The following is an 18,121-nucleotide window of genomic DNA, read 5'->3' on the forward strand; positions in this document are numbered from 1 at the left end:
GATGAAGGACTTGATGATGAGGCCGAACCATTAAACACATCAAATGTTGAGCAAAATTTGGTCTCAAGGAGGGTATTTTCTGTTTACAAGGATGAAAAACAAATTCCACGAGAGAACATCTTCCACACTCATTGTGAAATACAAGGTAAAATTTGTAGCATGATTGTAGGTAGTGGGAATTATACTAATGTAATAAGTAACCTTGTAGTTGATAAATTGGGCTTAAAAACAATAAACATCCAGAACCATATAGATTACAATGGCTAAATGATAGTGGAAAGATAAAAGTCAATAAACAAGCCGAGGTAGAATTTAACATAGATAAAAATGTGGATGATGTTTTGTGTGATGTTGTGCCTATGCATGCCGGACATATTTTATTAGGTAGACCATGGCAATTTAATAAAGATGCTACTCATTTTGGTCAAGAGAAATGTATTGTTTTTAGATTCAAAGGCAAGAAGGTCAAGCTGGAGCCATTAACTCCAAAGGAAATATATAGAGACCAATTACTAATCCAAAAAAGGAAAGAAGCCGAGAAGCTCAAAGAGAAGGCTAGTATGGCACCAACGGTTCCACCATCCATTCAAGAGGAAAAATGTGAGCTTGCTGTCCAAGGTAAGTCTTCTAAAACCCAGTTTGAGTGAAAAAATTACATTAAACCTGAAAGTGAGAAATTTGGTGCAAAAGCCGAGAGTGATGTAAAACCCACTGAATCCGTGAATGTGAAAGAAAAAGAAAGGAAAACTAAAATTTTTTATCTTAATTTTGGTGAAGCTAATAAAGTAATTTTGAGTAAGAAATCATTGCTGGTCATGAATTTTAAAGATACTTATTTAAAGATGTTTTTGTTGCATAGAACTTTATCTTCATTGTTAAAAGCTTTACTTAGTGGAAATTTGAAAATTTGGGAAAGATTATTTGCTAATATTAAAAAATTTGATGAACTTGTATTTCTAGTATTTCTTGTGATAGTATTTGACCCAGGAGATTGGTCTTGGTTTCAACCAAGGAAGGAGAGGATTCCCGAACAAAGAAAGCCCAAGCTTACGTCGCGAGGAGATGGACTTTTTCAAGTTTTGGAGCGGATTAACGAGAATACCTACAAACTTAATTTAATAGGTGAGTATAGTGTTAGTGCTGCATTTAATGTTGCTGATTTAACTCCTTTTGCTTCATGTGATAATCTTGATTTGAGGATAAATCCTTTTCAAGAGGAGGGGAATGATGTGATTCCGCCCGAGCCCTCTCAACCGATGACCCGCTCAGGTGCTGACCCGATATGGATGAAGACTAGGCCAATCACAAGAGCTCAAATTAAAAGATTTAAGGACAAAATGGGAGTATTTATACAGAGGGTAATCAATCTCAGTAGAGTTTGTCCATACTTGAAGATACAAAGCCTATTCTAAGCATCCAAGTGGTGGAAGCCGATACGGACCCGGGTAGCCGTTTTGGTGCAAATATGGACAACGGACAGCATGAAATGGTTCCAAATCTTTATGGATTCAATACATATGTCTAAGAGAATATGGAATCAAGTCAATCCAGCTTCAAAAGCATTCAAAAAGGGTTGTACGGACAGCTTCAAATTTGGCCTTTTTTTACTGTATTTTCTACTGGCTTTACTGTATTTTATTGAGTTGGCTTTTTCTTCCTCTTCCAAGCATGGGAAACGTGTCGAACTTCATATTCAGCTTATTTGGCATACAAAAAAGCATATTAAAGCTGATTTGGAGCTCAAATTGGTCAAAGTCAACTTAGTCAAAAAGCTAGTATTATAGTTTCCTAATTTGATTCTACATTTTGTTTTAGGAAATTACCATTACTTTTTAGTTTTTATTTATTTATTTTCTGAAAAATAAGTTTAGGAAAGTTATTATTTTATATTTTCATTATAAATTAATTCTTTCCTACTTCAAAATAAAGGAATTAATTAATCCAAATTAGATTAGGAAAGGAGTGAGAATTTCGGCCACCATAGGAAACTACTTTGTATGGCCGGTTTTCCCTTTGTTTTTAGGGTTTTATTTCGTGGCTTTGTAGGCTATTTAAAGGCTTATTTTTCGACAAGAATACAACTTTGATTTGATTGAGAAAATACTTGTGGGATTAATTATCTCTTTGTTCTTTGAGAACACCTAAAACACCATTAGAGAATTGGTTGTTTTAGATTGACTTATCAATAGGTTTTCCATCCCCTATTGTGGCGTCTACATTATACCAAGGTTTCTGACCACAAGTCTCCATTAGAACTTGAACTTAATTAAGATCCGGGCTAATATAATACGGGTTTAGGAGCAGGTCGTCCTAGGTTTATATCATCGGAGTCCATATTTGCATGAAAACAACTACCCAGGTCCGTATCGGCCTCCACCACTTGGATGCTTAAAACATGCTTTGTATCTTTGGGTATGGACAAGCCCTTCCGAGAATTGATAACGTCTTGCATAAGGGCAGCCTGGTTATCCTTAAATCTCTTGCCTTGAGCCCTAATTATCGGCCTGGACTTCATCCTTATTGGATCAACACCTCAGCAGGTAGTCAGTTGTGCGGGCACAGACGGATTCTCATCATCTCCCATAGTATTCATTACTTTTTTTGCTACTCAATAGTTCAAAAAATCCATATCCACTTCTCCTACAGAATGAGATTGTATGCTTCCTTTTGCATTCTTTTAAAAGTGCACCCCCTGAAACTGCATCAACCATTTGCTTAGTACCAAATCAATACCACTATAGATAGTTTGTATCTAAACCTAAATAGGGAATCCATGATTAAGACATCTCCTAGATCATTAAAATGCTCTCATGCTTTATGGAATGCCTGTTGACCTTAATGATAAAAGTTGTTGATGTCACTCTTCAAATTTGGTATCATTGTTGGTGGAAAAAAATTTGCTTAATTATTTCTCCTCCATCTCAACCCATAAAGTAATTGCATGCGAAGGCAATGAAAGAAGCCAAGCTTTTTCCTTGTCTAATAAGGTCCAATGAAAAATTCTTAACTTAAGAGCATCATCAGATATATTTTGATATCTAGACATGTCAAAAGTTTTGAAGAATTAAGATATATTCGACTTAGGATTTTTAGATGGTAAACAACTAAATTGAATACTATTTAACAAAATCACATAGTTTTCTTTATATGAAAATTTTATACTAAGATAACAGTTTGCTAATACATGAGAAATCCCCAGAGCTCTTGTGAGCAACACATACACAAATAGGAAGATCTTCCATATGCTAGAATAGGCATTATTGCATCTTCTATGTTTTCTTCACTAATGCCCAAATCCAAGATACCCAAATGCCTCTATCAGCTTGTCTCCTAGGTGCTTTTTGATTAGTAACTTCCATCTCCTCCTCAGGCTCCTAAAGTTCTCCATAAAAAATGATTAGTTAGCATTTTACTCAGAATATAGTTCACCCAAGCTTAATTATTTGTTTGATTTCTCAAGCTTTTCGATGTTTTTATATGTTTTGTAATATTTTGGTAGGAAAGACTTCAATTGATATTCTTAAAGAATGTTTACTAAAAGCTTAAGTTTATGAGCCTATTTGGGGTTTATGTTTTTAAGAGTAAATAGGAGACATCTTGGTAAGACCCTTAGAAATAGGATTAGGTGTGCCCATTTTCACAGCGGAAATGTACATGCCATCTTGAGGCTTCTAAGAATGAAAAGTTAGTAGCTAGGTCATACCTACTTCCCTAAATGAAGTGCCTGTGCCATTCCCATCAAAGAAGGAAATGAGCTTTGGCATACCGTTCGGTTCATGAGGTGCCTATGCCATCGCTTGGCCTAAGGAAAATGGAAGTACCCTGGCCACTAGCTTCATGAAGGTGCTCATGCAATTTGTTGTTCTATTTCACATGAAAACCTTTATGGAAGTTCAATTGTTGATTCTTGAAGCGAAAGGCTAGATCATTAATGAGGCATGTGACCTGAATGTGCTTATTTTCATGGTATCCTTGTGATGGAGATCAAAGGGTAAAGATTAATATTTAAAGGGTAAAGATTAGATGAAACTCTTGACATTTGGTTACATATTTTCCTAAAAAGGCAAAGGCATAAGATCTGAGAAACCATTAATAAGATACACTATTATTTAGAGTGGGAAAGGTATTTCTAGAATGATAAGCTCTAGGGTTTAGAGTTCTTGAATAGAACAAAGCTTTGGGTTTGCTTGAAAGTAGTAAACACCTAGTAAGAACCATTTCATCTTTACTCTCCATTATAAATTTCTTAGATATTTTGTAATTCAATTCTTGTATTTTGTAGAGATAATATTTAGATCTATGGGATTCTATTTGGTTTTTATTTCTAAGAGAGGTTAGATCTTTGATCCATGGCCTTGATGTATCATGGATCTCATTTATGATGAATTGATTTGGTCCATTATTGCTATAATTTCTGTCCAATTATTTATGTTCCTTTGGAATAATTGAAAAATATATGAAATTAGAATGAGAATTTGGTTCGGGGTATGTAAACTGAAGAATTAGTGCAGGGGTAACCTAATTGGTAAAGTATGAGTAGGAAAACACAATCCAAAAGTTACTGCAAGCTTGAAAAAAGCCTATTTAAGTTCTAGGCAACCTTAATCTTAATTTTAATTGAATATGTGACAACAAATTTGGCTTGGGTGATTAAAAGATGAATTAACTGAATGGTTAATTTTAAAAAATTGAAAAGAAATTTCAATTTTAGTATATTTTCCATATATTTTGTATTTTCAAGAACACATGAAATTAGAATGAAAATTTGGTTTAGAGGTATGTAAATCGAAGAATTTTAGTGTAGGGGTAAACCTAATTTGGTAAATTATGAGTAGGAAAACACAACCCAAGAGTTATTGTGAGCTCGAAAAAGCCTATTTAGGTCTTAGGCAAACTCAATCTTAGCTTTAATTGAGTTTGTGAAAACCAATTTGGCTTGGGTAATTAAAAGAGGAATTAACTGAATGGTTAATTTTTAAAATTGAAAAGAAATTCCAGTTTGAGTATATTTTCCACATATTTTGATTTTCGTTAAAGATGAAATGGATAAATCTATAAATCCTATGTTGATAAATAGAGAAGAATTTAGTCATTATTAATCAAATAAAGAACTTATATGTTTAATCAAAGTGAAATCATGGTCGTAGAGCATTTATTCATATATTTAAATACAATTTGTTTGGCGCTGGATTTATTTTGGATTTTTCGTGGTTAATTTAGTCTGTGTTTTATTTTGAATTATCTTTTTTGTTAATTCACTAAAGAATGTTAATTAGTCAATATCTTTAATAGTTGGTTAAAATAGAAAATCTCTTTGGTTTACCAATCTTCGTGGGAGTGATATTTTACTGTAACAATTGATTATTTAAACAATCTATGCATTTGCAGGAATCAAAGCAGTCCGAGTTTTTTTTACTATTTTGGCCAAGGATTTTACTTATGGCAATCATTAAGCAAGTTTCTTGCATTGCTATTGCATACTGGATTAAATTTTTGGTGTCATATAAGAGTTAAATTAGTTAATTTTAATTTTGGACCATATTTTCTTGTTCTTCATTAATTTTGGCAACTGTGTATATTTTTTGTGACCTTTTATTTGTTTGTTTAGTTTTTGTTTAATTTTTTGTTGCTGAATGTAAGGGATTCAAAACTTGGATATTGTTTCTTACAGTTCATAGCTTGAGAAAACCTTGTGTAACTTTTAAAGATTGAGAAAAGAGTAAGAGTTGTTATGACAAGAGCCACCCTAGGGACCCTCCAAGGATTTCCAGACTTCCCACCTTGTGCAGTTCCACTAGGCAATTCCCAAAGAATACACAATGGTATCTTACCTAAACCGTGGACAAACAACATATGCAAATATCAACTAATACCTCACTACATAAAGAAAAGCCACAATAGTTTATAGGTTGTCATACTACATGTCAATACTACATATATGTAATAGAGTCATTATCATGTCAGAGCGTTTTAAAAGTATATGTAAAATTTAGAAATACAACTGATGTTTATAAGTCTAGGAAAATAAAGACAAACAAGGAAAGATAAATACTACGAAGCAACATGTGATGCGTAAGGTAGACTGTTAGCTAAATGTTGGACCTAGGGGAACAAATTTAAAAACAAATACAAATATCTCAGTGAGAGACATATACAATAAAAAAAATAACATTTTATTTTTGTAAATCTTTTTCTCAAAACCTCTTGTTTCACAATTTTGGAAGGTTCACCATTTAAAAGTTATTTTACAAAACCAAAACTTATACCCAAATTAGTATCATAAACCCGATGCTAAAATAGTACAAATTAATATCCACTAAAAATATTATTAGTTGCATCTTATAATATAAATATTGAGCATAACATAATGTAAACATAAATTAACAAAATAATTATGAAAGTGCAATAAAACCATAAATATCCAAAAATCATCAATGTACTTAGAAACATAAAAAATGTATCATACTACATATCTAGCACTGCCAAGTGGTGCGCAACATTCTGGAACGCCACTAGATAGTAAAAGAAAAGGAGTTTGTGAGATGAACCTACCTCACGACCCTTTGTGCTCTAAAGATGTGGTGGCAATGCAAACTTGTGGCATGAACCCACCTTACGATCCTAAGTGTACAAAAGGTTTTGTGGTAATAATGAACTTGTGCGATGAACCCACCTCATGACCTTTAGCGTATTGTAGGTATCATGGCAAACCTGCATACTATAGTCTAATACTAAACAAAATATTAGTACTATATGATACACCAACTAAAAATTAACAGTACAATATTTATAAAACAATTTTTTCAAGATGATACTTTTTCACTTTATCAAACAATCTTGTACGATAATACATAATTTAATATTCAAATCCAACAATTAATTTGAATATTCTAATGATTCCAAATCATCATTTGATGCCAAAACATAAATGCCATAGTGAAATATGTATCACCCTAAACCATTTTTAAGCACTTCAAAATATAAAACACTTAAACAGATTTTAAAATATATAATTTCCAATATGCTTTTTCAAAATCAATTATTTTTTTAAATGATTAAAACTTTAATTCAAATGCCAATATATTTAAACATAAAGATGCACAAGTTTACTATGAACTCATTAGATTTTGAAACCATTTCAAATATTGTCAAAAGTCACATAAAATGATAACACATATATGTAAAAGCAGATATTCATATATACATATAATAAACATTTAAATCTAACAATATATATGTAAAATATCCAAACCATATATATTATACTAGCATGCCCAAAACTACTTAACAATATAACCACTCACAAGTACTACCGATGCTCATTCATTCTTCTTTGCAAAATCATCTCTTTGTTCAATACAAGTACTTATAATATAATAAAATATTTCTAAAGCTCCAACAACTAAACCAAAGATATTGGTGCATACGAAATTTCTTAAAATAATTTATACAATTATGAAGTTACATGAATAAGACATTAAGCATGTTAATTTTTGCGAACTCTTAGGACCCGATACTTAAAATTGGGGTTTTTCATCTAATGGCCAATTTTATGAAATTAAACCTTCTTGTGGATTCTATTAATATGTAGTTATACTTATCCAACTTCAATTTTATCCAATTTAACCAATTTTTTTCCAAACACAGTCCAATTTTATCTAGTATTTAATAAATTGACCCAAAATTTGAAAATGTATATCAAATGATAACCAAAATTGACAAACTTTATATCAACGAAAGTCTATGAGATAAAGAATACATTGGTGTGCTCATGTTGATATAAAAGTATCATTGATGGCTGAAAAACTCTTTAAAAAACTAGGCAAAACTCCTCGTTGATAGATCACTCAAACCACAAAGATTCTTGGCAAACTGGGCATGGGAATGGATTCAAAGGGTCCAAAAAGTTTAGGGAGGTACATGGGTAGGCCTGAAATGGCCAGAAAACCCAGGAACTAGAATGACCCATTTATTCATCACCATTGACTTCCGAAGCCCGATCTAACTACGCCTTATGGCAAATCGGCTTGAAATTTGGAGGTTTGGTTTCTAGCTGTTGGGCTAAAAGCTTGGCCATCATGTGTAGCTTATTGATGGCCAGAAAAAAGCATAATGGTGATAACCTAGTTTAGGCGTTAAACGGGTTTAAGTCGTCCCGGTTTGAAACTATGGATTTAAGGAGAGGTTTCTTAGGTTTAGGTGATGAAATGGGTACTTTGGAATTAATTCACATATAGAGCCTTGGGTTACTAGGGTACAAAAAATCTAATACTCGTTTTGACACTGATGTAACACGGATATTTAAAATTTCTTGGAACGATAACTTTTTATTTGTAACTTAGAATTTGGAATGCCATTAATCTATGGACTTCTATCGATGTGCTCAAAACGATGGTATACCGATCAAACTAAAACATTGACCATATAAAAATTCAAAATTGAGATCCATAAATGATACGAATCTAGGTCGAGTTGCTCCTAAACCCCGGTTTGAAATTAAGTTCATATTCCAATGGTCACCTTGACCCCTAATAAACTTATGATTCGAAACCTTGGTATATTGAAGATATCACAATATGTTATAGAATGTCATATTGATAAGTCAAGCTAGAACACTAGTTCTCTAATAGAGTTCTATGTGCTTTAAGAAAACAAAGAGAAATCTTTCCCATAAGTAATTTTCTATGTGAATAATGTTGTCTTGTTTATTCAGGAAATAAGCCTTTAAATAGGCTAAATTCACAAACAAATAAAACCCAAAAACAATATACGAAACCGACCAATAAGATTGAAACAATGATGTGGTCAAATTTTATGTGTCTTTCCTAGTCTAAATTGTATTAATTAATTCCTTAGTTTTTAATGAGGAATTAATTAATTTACAATCAAAAATATTAAAATTCAACCTACCTAAATAAATTTTTTCAGAAAATAATTAAATGAAAACCAAAAATAAAAGACTATTTCCTAAAACAAAAGTCAAATTTCAGATTTAGAAAATATTGGACCAACTTTCCAAGTAAGCTATCTTTGTCCAATCACTAGCTAGTTTAAGCTCCAAATCAGATCCAATATGCCATGTAGGATGCCTAGTAGGATTAGAATGGGTCCCCACACATTTCCATTGATTGGAATGAGCAAAGCTTGCTTGGATTGCAAGAAAAATCTTTATCAGCACCAAAACAAGCAAAACCGGCCATGTTGAAGCTTGTGCGCCTTCATACGGGCTTGAACACCCTTGCCACTACCTTGACATGACTTTATAACTTCTTATAAAGCTTAAGCATGTTCATAAACTTACAAACTCATCCTTTGCTATCCGGTGTCCTCAAATGCACTAAAACAGCTTCCTGAGTCCATTTCTACCTTCATAACTTGGATGCTCAAAACAATATTAGAATCTTATGATATTAATATGCCCCATAGAGACATAATTACATTTTGTATGATGCTAACAAGATTGTACTTAAACCTCTTAGCTTCAGCTTTAGTAATTGGCCAGATCTTCAATTGTATAAGATCAGCACCCCAACATGTAGTCATTGGTATGGATATGATCGGATTCTCATCAATAAAAGGTCTAATATGTCAAACTCAATCAAAAATTGAAAATTTAAGGCATTGTTTAGGACAAAATTTTCCACGTTAGAGTAAGATCAAAGAAGCTATGGTGGAGGACAATAACAATGAATTTCTACCACAACCTCATTCCATGAGAGATTATTTCAAGTCTTTCACATTTGAGCTCTTTTAGGAATTTATAGGCACCCTATCAATGCTAATAATTTCAAGTTCAAACCTACTCTTATTGTAGTAGTGGAACAAAACCAATTCGGTGGTTTTACAAGTGAGGACCCCATTACTCATCTAGTGATGTTTTTTCAAGTAATTGATATGGTCAAGATGAATGGTGTTGCAGATCATGGGATTCAATTCAGATTGTTTCCTTTTCTTTAAGGATAAAGTCATAAATTTGTTACCTACTCTACAATTGGGTTCTAGGACCACATGGGAGGAGATGTAGAGAAACTTTTCAACGAGTCCTTTTCACATTCTATGCCTTCATAACTAAATGGTAAAATTAGCTAATTCAAGCACCAAGATTAAGAAACATCAAAGATTTATTGAGGAGATTTCCATAATATAGGCATGAAGATTGAGGGTGCTTATTGATATTTTCTATAATGGATTATTTGGTAAAACTAAATCCATTGTAGGTAGCTCAAGTGAAGGTTCTACTATGAAGAAAAAGGTTAATAAGGCTTTTTCTTTATTAGCTTTAATTCTTATAATTGGCCAATGAAGAGGTAATTGAAGAAACCTAGTGGTGTATTTAAATTACATGCCTTTATCAGTTTGGTGTCTAAGGTTGATTCGTTGTCACACCAACTAGCTTCTTTTAATCAAGTTCTTAAGCCATTGGAGAGTGTTCATTAAGTTTTTTGGTCCACTAAGTGAAGCAACAATTGAGAAATATGAATTTCTAGCTAATCATAATAGGAATTATGGTTTTAGGCCTACTGATAGTTTCCCTAATTACTATAATCCTAATTTGGAGAGCCATGAGAATTTTTTTTGGTGTAACCAAAAGAATATTGGGAATCCATTGCTAGGCTTTTCTAAGAGTAAAGAGTTGAAGTCATCACTTTAAGACTCGATTAATTTGTTTGTTGTAGAAATAAGAGGAAGAATTAACAAGAGGGATGTAAGAGTTGATAATAGTGATACTCATTGTTCTAATTAATGTACATCAGTGAAGAATTTAGAGCATTAAAAGGAAGTCTAATGGACCTTTTTCTAGTGATACATAGCCTAATCCTAAGCATATTTTTTCCATTGAGTTGAAAAGTGTAAAAGTCTTCGATATTCTTTAAGCCAAAGTAGGTGAGTCTTTTTGTAAACTATTGTTAGTAAATTTCTAATGAGAAATCTTTTGTTAAGAAGAATAATGTGGTTGAGAAAAGTTCAATTGTTGGAGTTGGTAAGAATTTTGTTGTTTTTAAGGGTGGTTTTGTGTTGAAAATCCTTCATGTTTTTTATTCTAAGTTAAATGAGGTTTGTGAGAATTCTAATTCTTTGGAAAATTATTTTGTTGAAAGTTATTATTTGAAACCTGATGATGAGGGTATTTTTGTTGAGAAATAAATTATTTTTTGGTTAATCTTCTGAGCAAGGTAGTATTGTTGATTCTAAGGAGATTGTAGTTGAGAAAAATGAGTCTAAAGATGATGACTCTTTTAAGCTCTAATTCTAAGATTGTACTAGGTTTTATCTCTTTTTCTTTTTCTTTTTTTTTTCTAAGCTTCTTATTACCCCACTTGTGCCTTATACCTAAATAATGTTTAAAAAGAAGTTGGATGATTAATTTGTCAAGTTTTTATATGTTTTTAAAAAGATTCATGCCAATATATCATTGGTTGAGCCATTATGAAGGATCCCTAATGGTGCAAAGTTTTTTCAAAGAATATGTCTAAAAAGAGGAAATTCAAGGAATGAGAGACTATTTCATTGATGGAGGAATGAGCTCAATTTTTTTACCTAAAAAGCTTAAAGAACCAATGAGCTTTATAGTTTCTTATGATTTGAAGTTCAAGAGTGCATTATGTGATCGTAGTTTGAGTATCAATCTTAGGTTGAAAAGGTGGTAATCTTGCCACATTGTGCAAGCCAAAGCTCACCAAGGTTTGCACCCTCTTTCTTTCTTCACAAGAACTATTTTGTTGAATATCTTAAAGGAATATTTATGTCTACATTTTATGCTCTTTTCAAGGTCTTTTAAATCCCTAAGTTTTGTTGTATTTAGTGTAGGAATTGTCTCTTGTTGGATATTGATTTTGTTTTGTAAAATAGCTATGTGTTGGAAATTGTGTTTCTAGCAACATAGGTCCATTGTAGGGGCTGGCATGTTTTGATTTTTGATATGTTGTAATATATTTGTAAGAGAAAATATAGCAAAAAGAATGACTCAAAAAGGACTTGGGAGGCCCAAGATATACAGGTTGCAAGTTGGCATAACTGCTGAGATTTCCAGTAGTTATAGCCCACGGGTTTGAGATGAATTAGAGGCCTTACCCAATTCCTTTGGGCCTGATCTTCTCCAGATTTCATCTAATATTTCAACATGCCACATATCAAAATTTAAGCATTTTGGATGATGATATCCCAGCCTTCTATCAGGTCAAAGGAGCTTTACCTGATTTGGAAGAAGACAGTTTTTGGAATTCAAATTCTCACCAACCTTTATCATCTTTGTATACTTACATGTGCAGCTAGTATTTGAACTTTTTGGATCAGATTATTGGGTGGGAAATTTGTATTTTTTGAATTTTAAAGACTGTATTGGACTCACGCACACTACACATGTGTATGCCAAGTTTTGTACTAATATAATACAACAATGAAATGAAAATTATTATTATTATGCTATTTAGCTTGTGTGGCCTACTCTTAGCATTATCTCTTCTTCTTCCATCCAAACAAAAACCCTAACAAACCTTAATATCACTATACTATATACAAACAACAAATAAACTTGTGTACAACACTCTTGGCCAAGTAAATCCAAAACTACACCAAACTCTAACATGGTATCAGAGCTTTGTTTGAACCATTGAAGGACCTTGTGAGCTTTATATCTAGCCTATTTTATAGTAAGAGAACCCCCCATTTCATTCCCTTCATTTTTGGTTTGAAGTGGTACAAAAATCTAGCTAGAAAACTCCCTAAAATCCAACCTTAAAGTTACTTTCTTCAAAATCTGGTTTTGTGTCATGGATTCTCAAAGTTTTGCACCACCCACTCCACCAAAATTTGAGGCCAAAATTACTCCATTTGGAGCATAAAGATGAAAGCCTACCTACAAGCCTTTGGACTTTGGGATGTGATGGAAGAAGGTTATGAAGTTGAGTAGTTGAGAGCAAATGCGACACAAGTACAAAGACTTGCACATGAGGCCGAGATAGCTAAGGATTCAATGCCTTGACAGCCCTTCATTCTTCGATGAGTGATTCCATCTTCACTAGAATCATGTCTTGTACAAGTGCTAGAGAAGTATGGTTAAAGTCGCAAGAAGAATTTCAAGGAAACAATAGGGCTAGACAAATGCAAGTTTTAAACTTAAGAAGAGAGTTTGAAACAATTAGAATGAAAGAGAATGAGTTGGTTCAGTACTTCATCGATATACTACTAAGAGTTATGAACAAATTAGAGTCCTTGGAGAGCCATTGACCGACCAAAGGCTTGTAGAGAAGGTATTTGTGAGTTTACCTGAAAAGTTTGAAGCTAAGATTTCTTCCCTTAAGGAATCAAGGAATCTTAATAAGATTACTTTGAGTGAGCTTATCAATGCCTGCCAAGCAACCAAACAAAGAAGAGCCATAAGAAAGGAAGAGTCTTTGGAAAGTGCTTTTATGTCTAGTCAAAGCAAAAAGAAGAACTAAAAGAGCAAGAACAAGAACAAAGGAGGAACCGGTTATGGAGGTTTCAACAACAATAAAAAACAATACAAGGCAACAACAAAGAGGACAAAAACAAAACCATGGAGGTTATCCACCATGGCCCCATTGCAAGAAATATGGACATGCACCAAACAAGTGCTTTTGGAGACCAGATGCAACTTTTGATAAGTGTGGACAAAGATGACATATTAGTAATATATGCAAGCAAGGAAGGCAACAAGCAAATGTGATAAATGAGGAGGCCAAGACTTTATTTGTGGTTACATGCCTTAAAGCTACAAGTAGTGGTCTTGGTTGGTTGGTAGATAGTGGTTGCTCACACCACATGATTTTTGAAGAATCCAACTTTGTGGAGCTTGACCAATCCTACAAGACAAGGGTAAAGATTGGGAATGGAAGTTTCATGGATGTAAAAGGAAAATGAGACATCTTAATAAACACCAATAAAGGTATAAAACTAATCCAAAATGTTCTATATGTGCCTGCATTGTGTGAAAACTTGTTGAGTGTTGCACAATTGGTTGAAAAGTGATATGTTTTGAAATTTGGTTATGATGGTTGTTTGATATCAGATGCTCTTGGAAATGAGGTTTTTAAAGTTTCCTTGAAACATAAAAGCTATTGGTTGAATTTACTAGATAGTGAACAAGCTTTGAGAAGCAAAGTTGAGTCCATTTATCAACTTTGGCATAAGCTTGGTCAATCTAGTTATGGTGCAATAGCGAATACTAATGTTTTGGTGAATGATATGTCCTTGGTTGATGATATGAAAAATGTTTATGAAGTTTGTCAAATTGGAGAGTCCACTAGATTACTAGTGCATGGAGAGCCAAGGAGAAGTTAAAGCTTGTTCATTTGGATGTGTGTGGTCCTATGAGTTTGTCTTCCTTTATTTGTTGTAGATACTTTCTCACCATTATTGTGTCTGTACAACCGACAAACCACTAGGGTGCTGATACTACACAATTGAAGACGGAGCCAATCACTAGGGCACAACCCAAGAGATTTAAGGACAACATGGTTGGCCTTATAAAAGGAGCTATCAATTCTTAAAATGGTTTGTCAATACCCAAAGCATCGAAGTGGTGGAAGCTGATATGGACCCGGGTAGCCATTTTAGTGCATTTGTGAATTCCAAGTAGCAAGGAATAGGTTCAACACTTCTTGAACTCAATTGATATCACTGAGAGGTTATGGAATCAAGTCGAGGCAGAATCAAGAGCAACCACAGAGGCAATTTGTGCATGGAAGACATTTTTGGCACAAAATGCATCTTTTGCAGCTGGAATTAAAGTATCTTGATCATTAAGCTCTTTCTCTATGTTCCAATCAAGGAAAATGTATGGGAATTATAACTAATCCTATTTGGCATTCTAAATGGCACATTAGCTTTGATTTAGAGCCTTTACCAGCTGGGAATTGGTCAAAGGTAGCTTAGTTGTCAAACTAGTCAATTAGTTTCCTAATTTGAACTTGACTTTTTGTTTTAGGAAACTATTTTTCATTTTGGTTTTTATTTAATTATGTCTTGGATAAATTAACTTAGAAATGTTGATATTTTATTCTTTTAATTGTAAGCTAACTAATTCATAGTTCAAAATTAATCCAAATTAGTTTGGGAATGCCATGAAATTCGGCAACATCATGTTTCCTTCACTATGGTTGAATTTTACCTTTATGTTTTAGGGTTCTTATTTTGTGATTTTGCCTATTTAAAAGCTTATTTTTTTAATGAGAATACAACTTAGAATATTTACAGAAAATAATTTGGAAATAATTCTCTTTGTTCTCTCTGAAAACCTAAAACACCATTAGAGAGTGCGTGTTTTAGTTTGACTTACCAATAGGACATCCATCACCTATTATGGCTTTTTCATCATATACCAAGGTTTCTAATCACAAGTTGATTAGGGGTTAAGGTTACTATTAGAACCTGAAATTAATTGTGACATGTGCTAATGTAATATAGATTTAGGAACAAGTCGACCTAGGTTCATATCACTAACTACAGTACATTTATGGCTTTTCATACTTTCACCTATAGTAGATCTCCTTTATTTCTTCTCAAAGTGGTGGTTTTAATGATGATCTTCTTGGAGATACTTTGTAAAATAGTTATGATAATTTGTTTGATCAAACCTTGGAGATGAAGGAGAAACTTGTCAAAGTGAGATTAAAACTTAAAGAGAAATCGAAACTGAATGAGAAGATAGTCAATTTGTAAAATGAAAAGGACGAGATGGTTGTTGAACTCAGTATGAATCTGTCAGATTTAGAAGCTCCTAATAAATCTTTTGAAGATAAGTTGACATTTTTGAAAACTTGCTTTACTAAATAAAATAAATCAGCTAAAGGCTTGAAGGCCAAGGAGTGCTTATTGATGAAAAGGTAGGAACAAGCCAAGGAAAGCATTCAAAAGCTTCTTAAAGGCAATGCAAGAGTTGATCATGTTTTGAGCATTGGAAAAGAGTCCAGTGACAAAAAAACACTTGGATATATTTATGAAGCTATGACCTCATCTAGTTGAAAGACTAATTTTATAAAGCATGACAAGCCAATTTCATTGGAGCATGTTGTTAAAGAAGAAATTCTTCCAAAGAAAAATGAGGAAAAGAAGGATACAAGTTCATAGGAGGGTATATGGAGCATGTCCATAAGCTTGGCACGACATCTATAGATTCTAATTTACTTGGGAGTTGTGCATGCTATACAACTCATTTTGTGTTTTGCTATCCTTACCTATCTTTTTCATCATGGTAATTACATTGTGTAATCCTATCCTGTGCATAAACTTCTTTCTTGATGTGACGATGATGAGTTAGATGCAATTTCGAGTAACCATTAGGTAGAAGTTACTGAAAGCCAACCTATGGAGATGATTTTTAAGCACCTGGATTATGTTATAAGTAGTAGTTAGTCATCTAGGCCTTCAATTATAAAGGCAAAAGGATTAACTATTGTGACCTTTAATGGTTCCATAAAATCTACAGTAGTTGAAGGCATGAAGTGCCCCTATTAGGATAAGGTCAGACTAGCTAGCCTTATGTAGCAGTAGATGCCAGAAATTGATTGATGATTGAAAAGGCAATAGGTGCCATACATGTAAACAATTCCAACATGAAGAGAATCTACCTGAACTTGCACAACCGACAACCCGCTGGGGTGCTAACCCGATATGGATGAAGACGAGGCCGAATAGATTTAAGGAAAACCTGGCTGCCTTTCTACATGGATGAATTAATTATTCAAAGGGCTTGTCAATATCCAAAGATAAAAGACCCGTATTAAGCATCCAAGTGGTGGAGGTCGATACAGATTCGGGTAGCTATTTTCAAGCAAATATGGACTTCAGGTAGCAAGAAATGGTTCCAACACTTCATGGATTCAATACATATCTCTAAGAGGTCATGGAATCAATTCAAGGCAGCTTCAAAGGCAAACAAAAAGGGGCCACGCGCACAAGGGAGAAAGATGGCTGGTTTTCCTGTATTTAGCTAAGTTGGCATTTTCTCTTTGATCCAAGCAAGGGCAATGTGTGGGACTCAATGATAATCCTATTTGGTATCCTACAAGGCATATGGAAGCTGATTAGGAGCTCAAATTGGTCAAAGATAACTTAGTCAAAAAGATAGTTATTTAGTTTCCTAATTTGACTTTGACTTTTTGTTTTAGGAAACTAGTCTTTTAGTTGGTTTCTATTTATTTATTTTCAGGAAAAAAAGTTTAGGAAAGTTATTATTTTATTATTTCCATTCTAAATTAGTTAATTCCTAATTCAAAATAAGGAATTAAGTAATCAAAATAGATTCAGGAAAGTAAGTGAAATTTCGATCACACTTGATGTTTCCTAATGTTGGCCGATATTCAACCTTTGTTTTTAGGGTTTATTTTGGTATTTTTTAGCCTATTTAAGGGGCTATTTTTGAGAAAGAACACACTTTTAGTAACATTCAGAATTTATTTTGTGAGATAGAAAAGAACACACTTTTAGTAACATTCAGAATTTATTTTGTGAGATAGAATTCTCCTTGTTCTCTTTAAAACCCTAAAACACCTAAAACATTCATAACCTATTGTGGCATCTTCATTATACCAAGGTTTCTAATAATAGGTTGGTTAGAGGTTGAGGTCAATCGATTAAAATCTAAACTTACTTGAGATCCGAGCTAATATAATACTGGTTTAGGTGCATGTCGACTGATACGAACCAAGGCCGATTTGCTCCTAAACCCATATTATATCAGCTCGGATCTAATTATTTCAAGTTCTAATGGTCACCTCAACCTCTAACCAACCTGTGAGTAGAAACCTTGGTGTATGATGAAGACGCCACAATAGGTGATGGAAGTCCTATTGATGAGTCAAAACTAAAACACTCATTCACTAATGGTGTTTTAGGTGTTCAAAAGAACAAAGAGAATTCAATCTCACAAATCATTTTTTGTACAAAATTCAAGCTTCATTCTCACTGATAAATAATCCTTTAAATAGACTAAGATTACAAAGCAAAAACCCTAAAAAATAAATTCAAAACCGGACTCCTATAGGAATTAGGAAACTCAGCCGAATTCTAATATGTCCTAAACGAAGTTTCCTAAACTAAATTTGATTAATTAATTCCTTTATTTTGAATTAGGAATTAATTAATTTACAATGGAAATAGT

This window comes from Ziziphus jujuba, chromosome 1 (genome assembly GCF_031755915.1).
Source record: "Ziziphus jujuba cultivar Dongzao chromosome 1, ASM3175591v1".
NCBI classification, from domain to species: domain Eukaryota; kingdom Viridiplantae; phylum Streptophyta; class Magnoliopsida; order Rosales; family Rhamnaceae; genus Ziziphus; species Ziziphus jujuba.